This window comes from Saccopteryx leptura, chromosome 2 (genome assembly GCF_036850995.1).
Source record: "Saccopteryx leptura isolate mSacLep1 chromosome 2, mSacLep1_pri_phased_curated, whole genome shotgun sequence".
NCBI lineage: Eukaryota > Metazoa > Chordata > Mammalia > Chiroptera > Emballonuridae > Saccopteryx > Saccopteryx leptura.
In genome coordinates this window covers 142,114,242-142,132,593 of record NC_089504.1, presented here as the reverse complement: position 1 = coordinate 142,132,593, position 18,352 = coordinate 142,114,242, and the positions used below count along the sequence as shown (strand labels likewise).

The following is an 18,352-nucleotide window of genomic DNA, read 5'->3' as shown; positions in this document are numbered from 1 at the left end:
ATCCTTATTAACTTTATGATGTTGACTTCTGATTTGAAGTGTTCTTTTCCATAAAACTGATTACTAGTATCCACGTCGTAGAGTTGTGGTAAAAATTAACATGACATCTATAAATAATTTGTAAATTATGAACTGTTACACAAATGTTATGAAGCAATGTACAAAATGACAAAATACAATAAGAATACAAAGCTGTGGCCAGATAGTTGGGTTGGATGAGAATTGTCCTGACATGCCAAGGTCACACATTTGATTCCTAGTCAGGGCACATACAAGAATCAAATAATGAATGCATAAATATGTGGAACAGCAAATCAATGTTTCTGTCTCAGGTCAATAAAAAAATTTAAAAAATTTTTTAAAATACTTTAAATGTATTTTTACTTACAAAAAAAGAAAAAAATTAGGAAAGTGAATGGAAAATTCTCAATTTGATAGCTTTCCAATTAGTATTTAAGCAGAATAAACACTAAAAATTAGAAAATTTCATTATTAAGGAATAATTAAAGAATAAACATTTTATATCATAATATTATTTGATCTCTAGTATTACCAGAGTAGATACTGTATAAAATAAGAAATTTCCAAATACTCTTATTGAGTATACTAACAATGTACAGTTCTTGAATTGTTACATGTACTTTCCTTAAATTGATGGTATAAAACACATACTTTGTGTAGCAAAGAATTTTGAATAAAACATATATCATTCTTAAATTTTATTTTTTATCTTGTTTAATTTCTCTTTAGACCTCTTCTAAAAGAAATTCAACATCTCCTTCCTATTGACCTCTGCTTCTCCCCCTATGTCCCTAACAAAAAAGAACTGCTACCCACACAGTGACCCATGTCTAAAATGTGGCAGTCAAGACCTTGCCTGACCTCAGACTCACCTCATCAGCCACCGAATTAAATAGGTACTACTTCCAAAAGGTTTGTAATATTGGATTTTATTTCTACTCTCCAACTTCTCTTTTCATCATCTGCCCCATGTATTGTACTCTACTATAGAGTTTCTCTGTTTAGAAAGACCCCAGTGGAGTTTTTTGGATAAATTGAGCAAGGATTAAAGGAAATTTATTATCCCTGCCCTGCAACTAAATGCTAGTAGTACTCTACAATCATTGGTACAACCAACTTCTCCCATCACACACATTTCTGAATATCTCAGAGGGTGATGTTACAGGTCTCTCAATAGCTCATTCGGTGCCCTGCCTCTGAGCCTTTAACTCTACCCTTCAGTGTCTTTGAAATGCTGTTTCCTCCCAAGTCTGCCCAGAAAACTGTCAGGTACTTCTGAAGCCTTAGCCTGCAGGAAGTTTTCTTCTCTGAAAGCTTCCCTTAGCTAAACTGGCCATGCTTTTTTCCATCTTCCACAGCACTGGATACATCTTTGCAAAGGACTGGTAAAATTTTATTTTAATTTTCTTTTGCATGTCTGCTTATTTTCAAGACTATGAGTTTCATCAAGGCATAAACTATAAATTTTATATCTCTAGAGAGCCAAATATAGTAGGAAATTGATAAGTGAGTGCATTCATTCACTCTTTCATGATTAAATTATGTTTTAAAGTTTTTATTGTTTAAAAAAAATGGATAAATGTTATATAAGGTTTCTTTAACTGTCTTTGTCAATGTTACCAAATATCTCCAGTTTTCAAAATCAATAGCCATTTTCTGTTCTCATGTTCCTTAACCTCTTAGAAGCATTTAATAGTTAACCACTTAACTCCATCTTGAAAATTTTTTTACCATAACTAGTAGCCAAATGCTTATAGATTTCCTTTCACTTTGCTAACCACTCTTTGCTCTCCTTTGCCGATTCTTCCCTCTCTGTTCTGTTGGAGCACTTTAGGACTCTTCTCCATGTAAGCACTATCTAAACTCTCCAGGTGATCAAATCCATGAGTCTAAGTACCATTTCTATGACTCCTCAATCTATATATCTATTTCAAACTTTTCTCCGAAGCTACAAACTCTTACATCCTACTGCTGAACTGACATCTCCACGTGGATGTCAAATACGTATCTAAACTAAGCATGCCAAACTGACACAAACTCTCTTCTAGTTCCTTTTTGATTATGCTCCTCAGAAAATATTATGCCATTCAGACTATAGCTCAAGCCATTAAACAAGAATCTGGAGTTATTCTTGATTCCCTTATTTTCTTTATTCTTCCCATATCCCATCTATTACCAAGTGTTGTCGGCAGTATCATCAATTGAGATAATATCTTAATATATGTGATATAAATTACTAAATATATATAGAATAGCTATGATATGTGTATGTTATAGATTATATATGACCTAAAATATGTAATATAAAACATTGCATCTAATTATTGCAAGTTCATATTCTTTTCAAATGCTTAAAAAACATTTATAAATATTGTTTTTATGCTGGACCACAAAGCAAGACTCAGAAATCAAATAAAGTGTGTTATCTAATCTCAGTGGAAATTTAACTGGAAATCATTAACAAAAAGATAATTACCAAATCATGGAAAATTAAGCAACCTGCTGCTAAATAACCCATGGTTCAAAAAAATAAGCAATATCTGGATTGTATCATTTCAAAAGGAAGGAAATATAAGGAACATTTCTGAGATGCTTTTAACTGCATGTTTATTCTTCTGGTTGAAATAGGCTTAAAGTTCCCCTCGGTTTCATTAAACTTTAGAGAGGTATTTTCCTGACTATAGGCTCCTAACCTCCTTTTTCTTAGCGCATTCCCTTAAAAAAAAAAACCAAAAAAAACAAAAAAACTGCAACTATAAATTCTTTCTTTACCCCATTGAGATGTAAATCCCCTACTCGACAGGAAACTCTCAAGAACCTAGCCATCTTAAAATAGTCTTAATTACAGGACTCTCTTCCCTCTCCTCATTGACTTAATAAAATTCTACTAAACCTTCAATCTCCATTTAAATTCCTCCATCAGGGAAATATTTGCCAAGTGAACAATCAAACTTGGCTCCTTAAACACAAGTCCATTCCTTTTTTCACTACTATCAATATAAGTAGTAGAGTGTTTATCTTTGAATGTTATCAGAGGAGAATTATTACTTTTTTTGCTTTGTTTTATTTTGAATTCATGCTCAGTTTTTGTGATTATATATATAAATACTTATCTCAATTTCATAGGCAATTTTTCTTCTAGGTAGACTATTTTTCTGGCATAAATTCTAATAATTTCTTTAAATTTTTAAGATAATTTTAAATTCTAATCTGTCCTCCAAGGTGATAACCTCTACTGTGTGCTCATGGATGAATTCTTTTCCCTCTCATCTTATTACCCACCAAGTGAGAGAGTGTACTTAGCCATCCATTACTGATAAATATATTTCATAAAATGTCAAGAGTTTGCCCTAAATTTCTCTTGTGGCATTTTAAGCCAATTTCCTCTTCTTTGGAAATTGTAAATGGCTACCTTATCAGTGACCTTTTCATATTTATAATAGTGTATCCATAGTATATATACTCAATATTTCACTCAGGAAAAATAAAGTCTAGCTTGAATTAAATAAATGCTAGTTTTAGTAAGCTAAAGGTTAATATATTTAAGCCTTGTTTGTGAATTAGAGAGGGAGAAAAAAGGAATACAATCTGGAAGATGAAGACTGTGTCATTTCTTTCTTTTTTCTTTTTTCTTTTTTTAAAGATTTGATTTGTGTGTGTGTGTGTGTGTGTTTGTGTGTGAGACAGAGACAGAGAGAGGGAAAGATAGGGACAGACAGACAGGAAGGGAAAGAGATGAGAAACATCAACTCTTTGTTGCGGCACCCTAGTTGTTCATTGACTGCTTTCTCATACGTGCCTTGAGTGACCCCTTGCTTAAGCCAGCGACCTTGGGCTCAAGCTAGTGAGCCTTGCTCAAACGAGATGAGCCTGTGCTCAAGCTGGTGACTTCAGGGTTTCGAACCTGGGTCTTCTGCATCTCAATCCAATGCTCCATCCACTGAGCGACTGCCTGGTCAGGTCACTTACTTATTTTTAAGAGGAGAGAGTGAGAAGGGGAAAGAGGAACAGGAAGCTTCAACTCTCATATGTGCCTTGACCGGGCAAGCCCAGGGTTTTGAACCAGTGACCTCAGTGTACCAGATTGATGCTTTATACACTGTGCCACCACAGGTCAGACAACCTTGTCATCTCTATGCTAGTCAATATGCATTGTACACTGATACTAACAAAACACACAAATCAATTAATTATCCTGACTTGCCTCTTAACTTAAATCAGAATTCTGGTGTTAATTTTAATGCCTGATTAAGTTCTAAATTTAGCCTATTCAGAACAACATTCTTATTTCTCTATAATCTGAGCTCTTTCATGATTGATTATTCATTGAAAAAAACAAAGAGCTCCCAAAATCCAAATGAAACAGGAAAAATTTTTTTTTTAGAAAAGGTAAGTTTAAATAGTAAAAACAAAATAAATACAAAGTAAATACTTATATCTGCAACTGCTACATACTAGTAGTTGAAAAAATACCTACTATTCAGAATATTTTAAACTTATCCATCCAAGAAATAACATAAAACTCAAAATATGTCCTAATGTCACATGTTCAATGTCAAATTAAGAGCCAAATCAAAACTGATAGAATAATATATTGAGAAGTAGTTCACTAAATAAACCTTTAGAAGGGGGAAAAAAAGACAACTGCAAATTAAAGAACAGAAGTACTCCAGTGAGGATAGAGAAACGAACAAACCTTATTATAATTTCCTGAGTCAAAGTTCTTTGAAAAGATATTCTATAATATTTTATGAGAAAATTAAGTGTTGAATACATAAAAGTGTTACAACACTTATTTATAAAGTATGTTTTCTAAAAATTGGTACAAATGAGAATTGTTAAAAGTTACACATGTTTAGATATATGTTGATGACAGTTCAGGGTAAATAATATCTTATGAAATGTATTTCAATTAGAGATATTAATGTGTTTATTTGCAAATAAGGTTACTTGTCAAATATATCTGTGAAATGCTACATGTAATCAAGAATACTACACGTAATCCTCTCTGAAGCTTATAATGTACATTTTTAACAAACCTGTTTAATTTGACTAATCCAGATTTTTTCCTAAACTTATTTACCAGAGCATTTTCTAAGGAAACACTTAAGTATTTTGGTTAAGTCAGGTACAGAGTATATTTCTAAACTTTAATATTAATATCAAAGAGGAAATGCTGTGTAACATATTGCTAATTTGAATTACTATAGTATGATTCTGTCTATATAGGTGAGAACTGACTCCATGTGGTATATATTATGTCAATGACTACAAATAGAATAATTTAAACTAGAGCTCATTTATATCCTTATAAAATAAAAACAAAACAGAAAAAATCTCCAAAATTACAATTCAAAACATTTCCTGTTGCCTGACTGGTGGTGGCGCAGTGGATAGAGCATCAACCTAGGACACTGAGGTCCCAGGTTCTAAACTTCAAGTTTGCTGGTTTGAGCACAGGCTCACCAGCTTGAATGTGGGTTGCCACCTAGAGCATGAGACCATCCACATGATCTTATGGTTGCTGCTTGAGCCCAAGGTTGCTGGCTTGACCAAGGGGTCACTGGCTTGGCTGGAGCCCACTGGTCAAGGCACGTAAGAGAAGCAATCAGTGATCAACTAAAGTAATGCAACTACAAGTTGATGCTTCTTATCTTTCTCCCTTTTTATCTCTCAAAAAAATTTCTTTTCCTGTAAAAAGAAAAAGATTTAAAATTGTATTCTGAAATTCTATCTACCTTGGAAAATAATCCACCCCACATTAGAACATATCTTAGTAAAATTATCATACTTTAAAGGAAAACAATCTTTTGGTCATCCACATACAATAACCAAGTGACTTACTGATGGAAGAGAAAGTCAGATTGTCCTTTCAATAGCTCCTCTTTACATATATAAAGATATTTAAATATATATATATACATATACAAAATATGCTACAATTCATCTACTAAAATATATATACATACATATTTTAAAAAATAATATAAGTATAAACTTCTTTCAATAAATAAATGGATGATAATAGAGTACAGAGCACTGAACTACAAATTATTTTTTTTAATGTAAATTTTTGTTATTTTTGTCATTAAACCATGTAAATATTTAGGTAATTATTTAAAAAATTAATGAAGGAGACTTCAAATCAAAGATGAAATGAAATCAATGGATTCAAATGTGTATCCATTCTGTGACATAACCACACTGAGAGGGGTGACTCCCAATGAGATGATGCTAATCAATAGGCATAGTGTCTAAATTATGCAAGATAGATACGTTCTAGAGTTCCACTGCATGGCATTGTCCCTAGAGTTAACAATATGTATTGTACACATAAAAAAATTCTTAAGAAGGTAGGTTTCATTTTAATACACATGCACAGTAATTTGAAGATTCTTAGTAAGCTATTCTATGAGCAAAAAGAACAACAACAACGTAATAAAATCGCTTGCTATCAGCAATAACAATGTTGGTGACAGTGTTCACACTGTAGGAACTGTTGTGTGTATAATGTTGGATGAAATAAATGTGTGATTTTTGTGATAATATAATTTTATCATCCCTAATTTTTCTGGCACAGAAATTCTTTGCATGGAACATGGAGATATGTTAAAATAGAAGTGCTTAACTAAAATCCTGAATTCTTCATTTCAATTGGAGAAATCAGTATGAACTGATAATGTATTTGAAGTTCAAAATCAAAACAAAACATATTTTCCTACTCTGTCAATCAAAACAATAAACCAAAACCCTATAATCATCCCAGTGTTAGTAAGATCTCTTAGAACAAAAATTGAAGTCTTGAAATACTAAAGGAGTTATGGAACTTAGAGGCAATGTTTGATGTCCAATCTGATGTGAGTTATGCAAAAGTAGATGGGGTATAGAAAAAGCCATATTAACTTTGAGCTGGTAATTATTGAAACTGGGTAGTGAATGCATAAGGGTTTGTTATACTTCTTCTTTTGTTTAGTTTTTTAAGTGAGAGAAGGGGAGATAGACTCCCACATGTGCCCGGACCAGATCCACTCAGTAACCCCTGTATGGGACTGATGCTTGAATCAGCTGAGCTATACTCAGCACCCGAGCCAATGCTGGAACCCACCAAGCTATACTTAGCACCCTAGCCAATCCTTGAACCATCAAGCCACTGGCTAAGAGAAAGAAAGAGAGAGAGAGGAGTGAGAGGGAGAAGAAGAGAAGCAGAAGTTAGCTTATCATGTGTGCTCTAATCAGGACTGAACTCAGGACTTCTGCACACTGGGATGATGTTCTATCCACTGAGCCAACCAGCCATGGCTAATTATATTTCTTTGTCTAGTTTTTTACATATAAGGATATTTTTATACCACAAACAAAACAAAAAGAATCAGGATTCATATTCTGTTTGAATATAAAATCATACAATGTAGAATCTCCATACATGTGTCATAATCTATAAAAACCACCGTTTTGAAGCAGCTATAAAGGGCTACTTTCCAACAGGAAATCTAAATGATAGTAACCTATTGCAATTATAGTCTCACTGATTTTTTACGTCAAAAAAGTTGTATGTATATCTTAGCTCAGGACCAGCTATGGACTGAATTGTGTCTTCTCTAAATTCATATGTTGAAACTCTGCCTCCAATTTGAAAATACTTGGAGATGGGGCCTTTGGGAGGTAATTACTTTTTTTTTATTTAAATTTTTATTTTTTAAAAACTTTATTTATTCAATTTTCAGAGAGGAGAGAGAGAGAGAGAGAGAGAGAGAGAGAGAGAGAGAGGAGGAACAGGAAGCATCAACTTCCCATATATGCCTTGACCAGGCAAGCCCAGGGTTTCAAACTGGCAACCTCAGTGTTCCAGATCGAAGCTTTAACTCACTGCGCCACCACAGGTCAGGCATGGGAGGTAATTACTTTTTGATGAAGTTATGAAGGTGAGGCTCTCATTGGACTAGTGCCCACATAAGAAGAAAGACCAGAAAGCTTGTCCTCTTCCCTTTCGACTATGTGAGGACACAATGAGAAAGTGGCCATCTGCAAGAGAGGAAGAGAGCCCTACTATGACCTTAGAATCTCTAGCCTCTAGACTGTGATAAAATAAATTTCTTTTGTTTAAGCTACACAATGTATGATACTTTGTTAGGCCAGCCTAAGTTGACTAATACAGGGCCTTTCACTTGGTAGGTGTTCAATAAGTGGTAGTAGAATTTAAAATGGTAGCAGATTTTTATTTTAGTTGCCTATAAAATTATCAAACTCCAAAAGAATACTTTATTTTTAACTTGATATATTCTGATTATTCAAACCAAATCAACTACTGTGTAAAATATTCATACTACTGGAGGCTTAAAATGTAAATGATGATGAATATTAAGTCACTGATATGATTACAGAGTGACACTTTACAAAAATAGGGCATCTACAATTAGAATCATGCAACATAATAACCATCTGGATGTGGGGAAAAATTCTTGCTTTGGGCATCAAATTAAGGTGGATACTTTTATTCTGTGCAAAAAGATGAATAACACATATCTGGTCTGTTAAAGAAATAATAAAGGGAAACAAATTTACATTTGTTATCTTAATTAATCCTTGACGACACCAAGGGCTCATTCTACTATACCATACTACTTCTAGTTTTCTACGTATAATCTCAATATTATGTTAATCAATCAGCTAATATTTCTACTTATTGCCATAAGATCATAAATTTATCTCTAATACTTTGTATTTAGTACAAAAATATACAAATATTTAATTTTTATATAAAGAAAAATAACTAAATATATATAAATGGTTTTCTTTTTTCTAACTAATAAGATTTTTAATTTATCTTTAATCTAGGTCTAAAAAAGTGAGCAAAGGGTACAATCATATTGAGAGGAGCATCAGTTTATAGTTGTGGGGTGCTAATCTGTGTGCTAATAGCTGCTATGAGCTAGTATCACTGTGTATAATAGTGACAGTTGAAACAAATAAATCAGGTAACAACTATACTTCAAGTTTATTATTCCATTAATCAGAATTTCTTGAAGTAATGAATATCAACATATTTGAGTGTTAACTTTAATACTTAATTATCTCAAGGCAAACAGATCTTTACCTTGATACTTAGCACCTACTTTTCTTTCTAATTCACCTTTCTTGAGGAGAAAGTTGTGAATAGGAATTCTTAGAGAAGAATGAATGCAGTGAGTTGAAAAATTGTTTAAAAAGCATATTTGGAATCTGGAAGAAGTCACAGGAAAGCAGAAGACAATATATAACCTTATACATATTCATTCATTTATTAAACAACTAATTGTTGATTGTTGATTGGCTGCCTATGTGCTAGTAATTGTTAGATCTGGGAAATCAGCCACAAAAAAGATAAACAAAATCACTGTTTCCAAAATACTTATATTTTGAGATTCAGTATATAAAACCAAGTAATAAAGACTCTTTCAGTCACTTATAAATGCTATTAAAATATAAAACAAATACAATACAAAACAGAGTGTGACTTGAGAGACAAATTTGGATTGAATGATGGGGCAAAACTCCTTGAAGGTGGTGACATTTTAGCAAAGACTTACTAATGAGAAGGAACTAACTATTGCAGGGGTCAGGAACCTTTTTGGCTGAGAAAGCCATGAATGCCACATATTTTAAAATGTAATTCCATGAGAGCCATACAACGACCCATGTACATTAAGCATTATCCAATAAAAATTTGATGTTGTCCCAGAGGACAGCTGTGATTGGCTCCAGCCACCCTCAACCCTGAACATGAGCAGTAGGAAATGAATGGATTGTAATACATGAGAATGTTTTATATTTTTAATGTTATTATTTTTTTATTAAAGATTTGTCTGTGAGCCGGATGCAGCCATCAAAAGAGCCACATCTGGCTTGTGAGCCATAGGTTCCCAACCCCTGCACTATTGGGAGGTCTGGGAAAAAGCTTCCTAGACATAGGGCACATCCAGTACAAAGACCCTCTCTAACAATCTTCCACTTTGAATCTCATGACATAAGACTGCACTATTCTATACCCATTCTTGGTATAGTCATCTACTCATTTCTCAAAAATCTTTGCTTACTGACACAATTTCCAACACTAATCTTATTGTAGTTTTTGATGCTTTTAATGTCTATACACATGACATCAACTCACTGGCCTCTGGGTTTCTTGTCTCACTCTGATTCCGTGATTGTGTCACTTACACTATCTCAGCTCATCTGCTTGTACCAATAAAAACAACCCCTCCATAATCTCAATTTCTAGCATCACCTCCAGATGAAGGTTCACTCACTCATGCTCAGATAAGTAAAAATAAATAATGATATAAAATATTGGATGTGAATTTAAGAACTACAAAATATAGGTCACAAGGTTTTGCAGATGTGCCCTGTCACTAAAGCCTTTGATTTATTAGGCTCTTTAGCAAACATATGATTTCATATGACCAATGTAATAACCCCTTGTGATTTAACAAACTGTACCCTGATGCCAACAATTCTCCTACCCCACCAGGACCTAAAATCCTTGGATGTACTTGTGTTCTGTCCTTCATTTCTAACCATGTCCTCACTACTTTCTTTACTTGTCATAAATTTCATGATACATCACTAAAATCAATCTACTATATAAAACTCTATCACTCTTGTCCTTTTTACGCTTCACTCTATTCTTGACTAAATCTAACCCTAGTTAAAGTCAATTTTACTTATTCTGTGCCTGCACCTGTTCCTGCACCTGCCTATCTAAATATGGCTTACTTCTATAATAACGTATGGTATCAAATCATACCATACAATCAGACAATGCTTTTACCTTACACCCCTGAAAAGGGCTATCAAATAAGACCATTCATTCTTTCATTCTCTGAGATTGCTATTTCATACCTTACTCTTCTCTCTTTAACTGTGAACATGTCTTCCCCCAGCTCCATCCTTACTGAGCACCATTTAAGTGTTATCATTCTACAAAATCTAAACTTCCATTTGTAACAAGATCCCATCCCTCTAGCTGGCTTGCTTCACACTATTAAGTCTCCCCTTTTCTTCTTGTAGTAACAATTTTTTCACTACCCATTGTTAATTCTTATCAACATAGAAACATTGTTATTTCTCTTTTCCCAGAAAGATTTCACTAGAGGAACAAATAAATAAGAAATAAGAAAATAAATGTGACATATTTTCTTCTGGATTAATATGTAAATAAATAATAAAAATAATCAAACAATTTCAAAAACTTACAAAATTTATAAAAATGTTGTATTAAAAGTATTAGAATATATTATAAAGCAACAATATTAAAATCATACTAAAAGTAGAAATAAAGTTCTTTTTAATTGACAAGAAGTATACAAACAAACCTACAATAGATGTGATATTTATAGCATTTGAAAACAAAAAAAAAATCAATTAAAAAAATATATAAACATGTTGACAACCTGAAAAAATTTGGAACATGAATAATAGATAAAAAGAAAGTATCATTAAAACACAAATAACCGTTAAAAAGTGTTGCTCAAAATAAGAAATTGGACATTGCACATAATTAAAAAATTCAAAAGAATATATGGACATAATATACAAAAATATTCAACTTTACAAATATATAATATAAAACAAACAAAAATGAGATACCATTATTGCTTATATTATCCACTTGATATTTTAAATTATCATATATGTGTATATACATATATATACAATATAACACACATATATTGATATGTCTATCTATCAACAAATATAATGTATCCAATATTATGAAACATACAGAGTGTGACAAAAGTAGGTTTACAGTTATTAGTACACAAAAGAGTTTATTATATTTTTATTTATTTATTATTACAGTATATTACCTTCTATATGAACACAGTAAAACTACTTTTTTCCTACCCTGTACAAGAAAGTGAAAATTCTTATAGTACTTGTAATATCAACTAATAACCTCCTGAGGATAATTTGGCAACATAAAAAAATTCTATAGAATGTGATTATTTTAAATAGCAAAAACTTAAAAACAATGTATTTCCAACAGTTGAGATGAATTGAATAAATTATAATACATCCTTGTTTTAAAATGTGATAGAGGAGTTAGAAATCATAATTTTGAAGAATGCATAGAGATACCTGATGTTGGACCAGGCATACAGTCAAGTCTACAAATTATGTTACAAAATAGTATAAAATATATGGTCTTCTTTTTCTAAGACATTCATTATAAATAATATACACAAATGACAGAATAGACAGCACAGTATTTATATTGGCTGTTCTGAGTTATAAAGAGATGGGTAATTATAAGTCACTATTTTCCACTTTTTATAATAGTATATTCAGAAAATTAAGAAAGGAATAAATATTGAAGAAAAAAATAATGTAAAGAAAGGAGGCAAGTTTGAAGGGAGCATAACATTTTCTTTTCTAAACTCCTTTAGAGAAAATTGGCCATAATCACTAGTTTCTTTGGATAGTTATATGGTTTGGGGCCTCCAGCAATGCAAAGAAATAGCTTATTGCAGGGTTAGGATACATTCTACTCTATTCTGACCATCACTTCCACCACTACATTTTGATATATTTAATTATTAAAGCCAAAGGGCAATGACATATAGTGTGGTGAGGTAGAGATTCTAAGCTCTACATTCTAAGCACTGAGCTTGGGTAATCATAGAATAGATCTGAACTTCAGTTTTAAATATAAAATAAATGGATTGAACAAGATATCCCCTTTACCTAGGTATCTTAATTACTTATTCGTTTTACTTAATAATATACAGTGTGTCCGTAAAGTCATGGTGCACTTTTAACTGGTCACAGGAAAGCAACAAAAGACAACAGAAATGTGAATTCTGCACCAAATAAAAGGAAAACTCTCCCAGTTTCATACCTATTCAGTGCAGTTCAATGTGGGCTCGTGCACAGATTTTTTAGGGCTCCTTAGGTAGCTATCCCATATAGCAGGGGTCCCCAAACTTTTTACACAGGGGGCCAGTTCACTGTCCCTCAGACCGTTGGAGGGCCGGAGTATAAAAAAAAACTATGAACAAATCCCTATGCACACTGCACATATCTTATTTTAAAGTAAAAAAACAAAACAGGAACAAATACAATATTTAAAATAAAGAACAAGTAAATTTAAATCAACAAACGGACCAGTATTTCAATGGGAACTATGCTCCTCTCACTGACCACCAATGAAAGAGGTGCCCCTTCCGGAAGTGCGGCGGGGCCGGATAAATGGCCTCAGGGGGCCGCAGTTTGGGGACCCCTGCCGTATAGCCTCTACAGACTCGTTACTGACTGATGGCCTACCAGAACGGGGTTTCTCCACCAAACTGCCGGTTTCCTTCAACTGCTTATCCCACCAAGTAATGTTATTCCTATGTGGTGGTGCTTTGTTTTAAATGCACCGATATTCACATTGCACTTTGGTCACAGATTCGAATTTAGCGAGCCACAGAGCACACTGAACTTTCCTCTGTACCGTCCACATCTCGACTGGCATCGCCCTGGGCTGCTCCGCTGTATACACGGTGTTACGTCATCATCTGCGCATGCGCACATGCTGCCACATCATCCTACAGAAACTAGGAGGGTTTTCCTTTTATTTGGTGCAGATTTCACATTTCTATTGTCTTTTGTTGCTTTCCTGTGACCCATCAAAAGTGCACCATGACTTTATGGACACACTGTAGAAGAAAATAAGAAATACAGCATTGCTTTCATAAATCAGATACTTTGTATTTAAAAAAATGACTAGCACTGACCAGATAGCTCGGTTGGTTAGAGCAGTGGTCCCCAATCCCCAGCCTGTGTACTGGTACCGGTCCGTGGCCATTTGGTACTGGTCCGCAGAGAAAGAATAAATAACTTACATTATTTCCGTTTTATTTACATTTAAGTCTGAACAATGTTTTATTTTTAAAAAATGACCAGATTCCCTCTGTTACATCTGTCTAAGACTCATTCTTGACACTTGTCTCGGTCACGTGATACATTTATGTGTCCCACCCTAAAGGCTGGTCTGTGAAAATATAATATTTTCTGACATTAAACCGGTCCGTGGCCCAAAAATGATTGGGGACCACTGGGTTAGAGCATCATCCTGAAGTGCAAAGGTTGCTGGTTTGTTCCCCAGTCAAGGCACATGCAGGAACAGATCAATGTTCCTGTCTCACTCTCTCTTCCCCTACTCCCTCTCTAAAATCACTAAAATAAGCATTTTCAAAACATTATTCTAAAGCATTCTAGGGTTTCAAATGTTTCACTTCAAATATTTTATTGTTAACTTTTGTGATACCACCTTAAAATATTAAGTAATAAACTTTAATATTATTGGAAACTCCCACTAATAAAGATTAGAATTATAAACAATTTAATGGCTCATGGGATTGTCTTATTTGGAACTAAATAAAATAATAACAAATTAAAATCCATACTTGGATCACATTCATTAATACTAGCCTCCAGGGGGAAATGTGGGGTAATCCCATACTAATAAACAGATATTTTTCAAAATTATATCAGATAAGGATAAAGTTTCCACTATTTGAAATATTTGAGTTCCTTTACATATTTCAGCATTTTAACAGGAGTTTTTAGAATCTATAAGGAAAGAACCTTATAAGTCCTAAGGTTATAGTCTCTTGATTCAAGCAACAATATCATTCATAAGGACAATGAATGTGCTACACACATTGTAACTCTGAAACAGTAAATTTAGGACAAGTTGCACCAAGGCATGGGCTAATCAACATCAAGAAGAGCAGTGGTTATAAGCCAAGGTTCATCTACTACAGCATGTGATCACACAAGGCATAATAAAGGTGTTGTTCTTGTGTTGGTCCACAGTTGTCAAAGGGAATTATATCTATATTCTAAACTTATTTGGTTAGCTTGTTTATAATCAAAAGCTTTATAAATAGAATTCTATTCTACAAATACTAAATAAAATATTAAAATATAAAATAAAAATAGTTCCATTCCAATCATGTTCAGATATATAAAAATAAATAACAACTACAAAAACTTGGATGTTAATTTAAGAACCACAAAATACAGTTCACAAGATTTTCCAGATGTGCCCTGTCAATAAAGCCTTTGATTTATTAGGCTTTTAAGAGAACATATAATCTCATTTGACCAATGTAATAACCTTTTATGATTAAACAGATAACGGTGATTTACACAAGAAGCTGCTGTGGCTCCACAAGGCTCTTGCCTTTGCTCACATAGGTAGAACCAGTCTTCTGAAAACTATTCTGTTGTTATTTTCACTGAACCATAGCATTTCTCTACAAAATCCTTGCTCATGTAAATAAACTGAAAATCAAGATTGCCTGTTTTGTATTTTACCACGGCTTCCTCTTGCAATGTCAAGTGACACAATGTACTTGGTGAACTTCCTTAGCTCTGCCATACCTTGGAGCAACCCATTTTATTTCTCTCTCACCTTTGACTCTTTCTCCTGATATGAATTTTTTTTTTTTTCTTTCTGAAGCTGGAAACGGGGAGAGACAGTCAGACAGACTCCCGCATGCGCCCGACTGGGATCCACCCGGCACGCCCACCCGGGGGCCACACTCTGCCCACCAGGGGGCGATGCTCTGCCCCTCCGGGGCGTCGCTCTGTTGCGACCAGAGCCACTCTAGCGCCTGGGGCAGAGGCCAAGGAGCTATCCCTAGCACCCTGGCCATCTTTGCTCCAATGGAGCCTCGCTGCGGGAGGGGAAGAGAGAGACAGAGAGGAAGGAGAGGGGGAGGGGTGGAGAAGCAGATGGGCACTTCTCCTGTGTGCCCTGGCTGGGAATCGAACCCAGGACTTCTGCACTCCAGGCCGACGCTCTACCACTGAGCCAACCGGCCAGGGCCTGAAATTTAAAACTTCTCAAGGCTTCCCAGGCTGAGAGAAACAACCTGAACTAGAATGTAATGAACATACATGAGGACTGACGTTTTTGTGTTTTGTTCACAATGTCTGTCCTCTGCTCGATATCACCTGGAATAGTGTCTGGCACAGAGAAGTTACTTAACAAACTTTTATAAAATATAAAACTTCCCTTCCCTTCATTTCACTTTAAAGCTACTAACTTCTCATGATGTTTCCTCTCACTGTCATGGCCAAATATCTTAAAATTTTAGCCAACAGTATTATAACTTGAGACCTACAACTCTTTGAAAACAATTCCCAATTAGATGATAAATAACCTCCTAATTTTCAAAATGTAATTGTCTTCTTTGGTCTTAATTAGAACTCATTTAAAAATTTAACACTCTCTTTTGTAAATGTTCATCTAGTTACTGCTATTGCTATTTTTATCATAGCTTCCTTTCTCCTTAACTGGCATATTTTCTCTTATTTAAACAAATAATGACAATCTTTAATTATGACCTCGACCTGCTCTACTCACTTGGTTTGTTCTCCCTGGACATATCTTTCACATCATGGTTTAAATTACTATATTTGTGCCACTAATACCCAAATCTGTTTCTAGTCTTCATCTCCTGACTGAACTAAAGAGTTTTATATCCTCTCTGCTTAAATGACCTACAGGACCTCAAATATAACATCTTCATCTAAACATTTTCTTCCTTTATGTTACTCTTGCATCGAATGTTTTCTCTTGACTTCCCACACTTCCATTCCGTCACTAGCATTTTTCTCCATCTCTGATTGTCAGCTTATGTCTGTGTTCTCCATTTATTTAAGAAAAAAATAAAATAGATGTGAGCAAAAGGAGATGTCTAAATATTGCCTGCACCACATCCACCAACTTATTTTTATCTGTGTCCATACATTACATCTTTCCTCTTGTTAACTGACATGAGGTACCCTACTTAACCTAGGGCTCATGATATACTTGAAACAATTTTAGTTACTAAAAGACAATTCTCCAGAATATTTCTTCCCCTTTTCCCTGCTTCCTTGATTTTTTCCTCTCTATTAAATGATTCCCATCATCATGCAAACCTGACTTTTTTTAAATTTCCATTTTAAAAATGACCACAAACCTCCCTTGCCCTCTGTCCCCACCCAGCCACTATTCCATTTCTCTGCTGTCCTTTACAGCAGACTCCACAGAGCGGTTAATATTATAATATCACCACTTCCTTTCCTCCCATTCTCTTGAACTCAGTTCAATCAGGCTCGTGTTCTTACCAATCTGTGCAACAGCTCTTGTCAAGTGCCCACCAAGTTAGTGGGTGAGCCTCAGTTATCACTTTCTAGAAACTAGTAGGAGTATTTGACAAGGCATATCACTCCTTCCCTCTTGAGACGAATCCAATACCTGCTTAACCACATAATCAAAATAGTGAAAATCCTGTCCCTGAATCCCAGGCCCCAATGTTCCTCTTTTCCTTGACTCCCATCCCTCCTCGGCCGCTTTACTGAAGTTCTGCACAGCACCTACACTACCTGACATAAATCTATTCTTATAAAATGTAAGCTCTATAAAGGCAAGGGATTTGTGATTATCCAGTCTCTGACCGTAGCACTACATATCGTTTTTATTATTCATACTATTATCCTAAGTAATGAACTTAATTTCAGACTCAGACTTGTATTATGTGACAACCAAGTGAATATTTCTATCTCCATTTTTTTCTCTTTAAATCTGCTTCTCATGCTATTGTCATTCTAATTTACAAATTATACAGTAAATAAATCTACAACAATGGTAACATGCTAAGAATAAACAATAAATATAATATTTTTCATGACTGGATCAAAGTACAGAAAGAGTCTTATTTTACTGATCATTTACCTTAGTCAATTAATATATCTCGTAATCTCTATTTAAAAGTATAGTACTTAGAAGTACTTTATAGAACTTGAGGTCATGTATACCTGGATTATAATTGTGATTATACTATCCCATGGCTTTGGTCATGTTATTTAAACTCTCAAAACTTCATTTTTACAACCTGTGAAAATGGGTTGATCATAAATAGAAGCTGGTTGGTACCCAGGGTTGTTGGGAGAATTAAATGAACTACTGTGTGTAACAATTTTTAGTGCTATTATTTAGACATTTATATTTATTTATTTATTTATTTATTTATTCATTTTGGAGAGGAGAGAGAGAGGCAGAGAGAGAAAGAGAGACAGAGAGAGAGGGGGGGGGGGAAGGAGCAGGAAGCATCAACTCCCATATATGCCTTGACCAGGCAGGTCCAGGACCTCAAACTGGTGACCTCAGTGTTTGCAGGTCAATGCTTCATCCATTGTGCCACCACAGGTCAGACCTTTTCTTTCTTTTTTTTTTTTTTTTTAGACATTTATTTTCATCATGAGCTCATTGCTTACTTAGGACCTCTCACCTACCAGGCTGTTAATAAAA

The 18,352-nt window shown here is 34.2% G+C and overlaps 1 protein-coding gene and 1 non-coding gene across 5 annotated transcripts in view; both read right to left on the bottom strand.

Moving 5' to 3' along the window:
• Positions 1–18,352, bottom strand: part of CNTN1 (contactin 1) — a 374,840-nt gene that overhangs the window by 301,674 nt on the left and 54,814 nt on the right. The gene's annotated exons all lie outside the window — the stretch shown is intronic.
• On the bottom strand, positions 15,805–15,880 carry TRNAS-GGA (transfer RNA serine (anticodon GGA)). Its single transcript has one exon. It is a non-coding gene; the product is annotated as a tRNA-Ser (tRNA).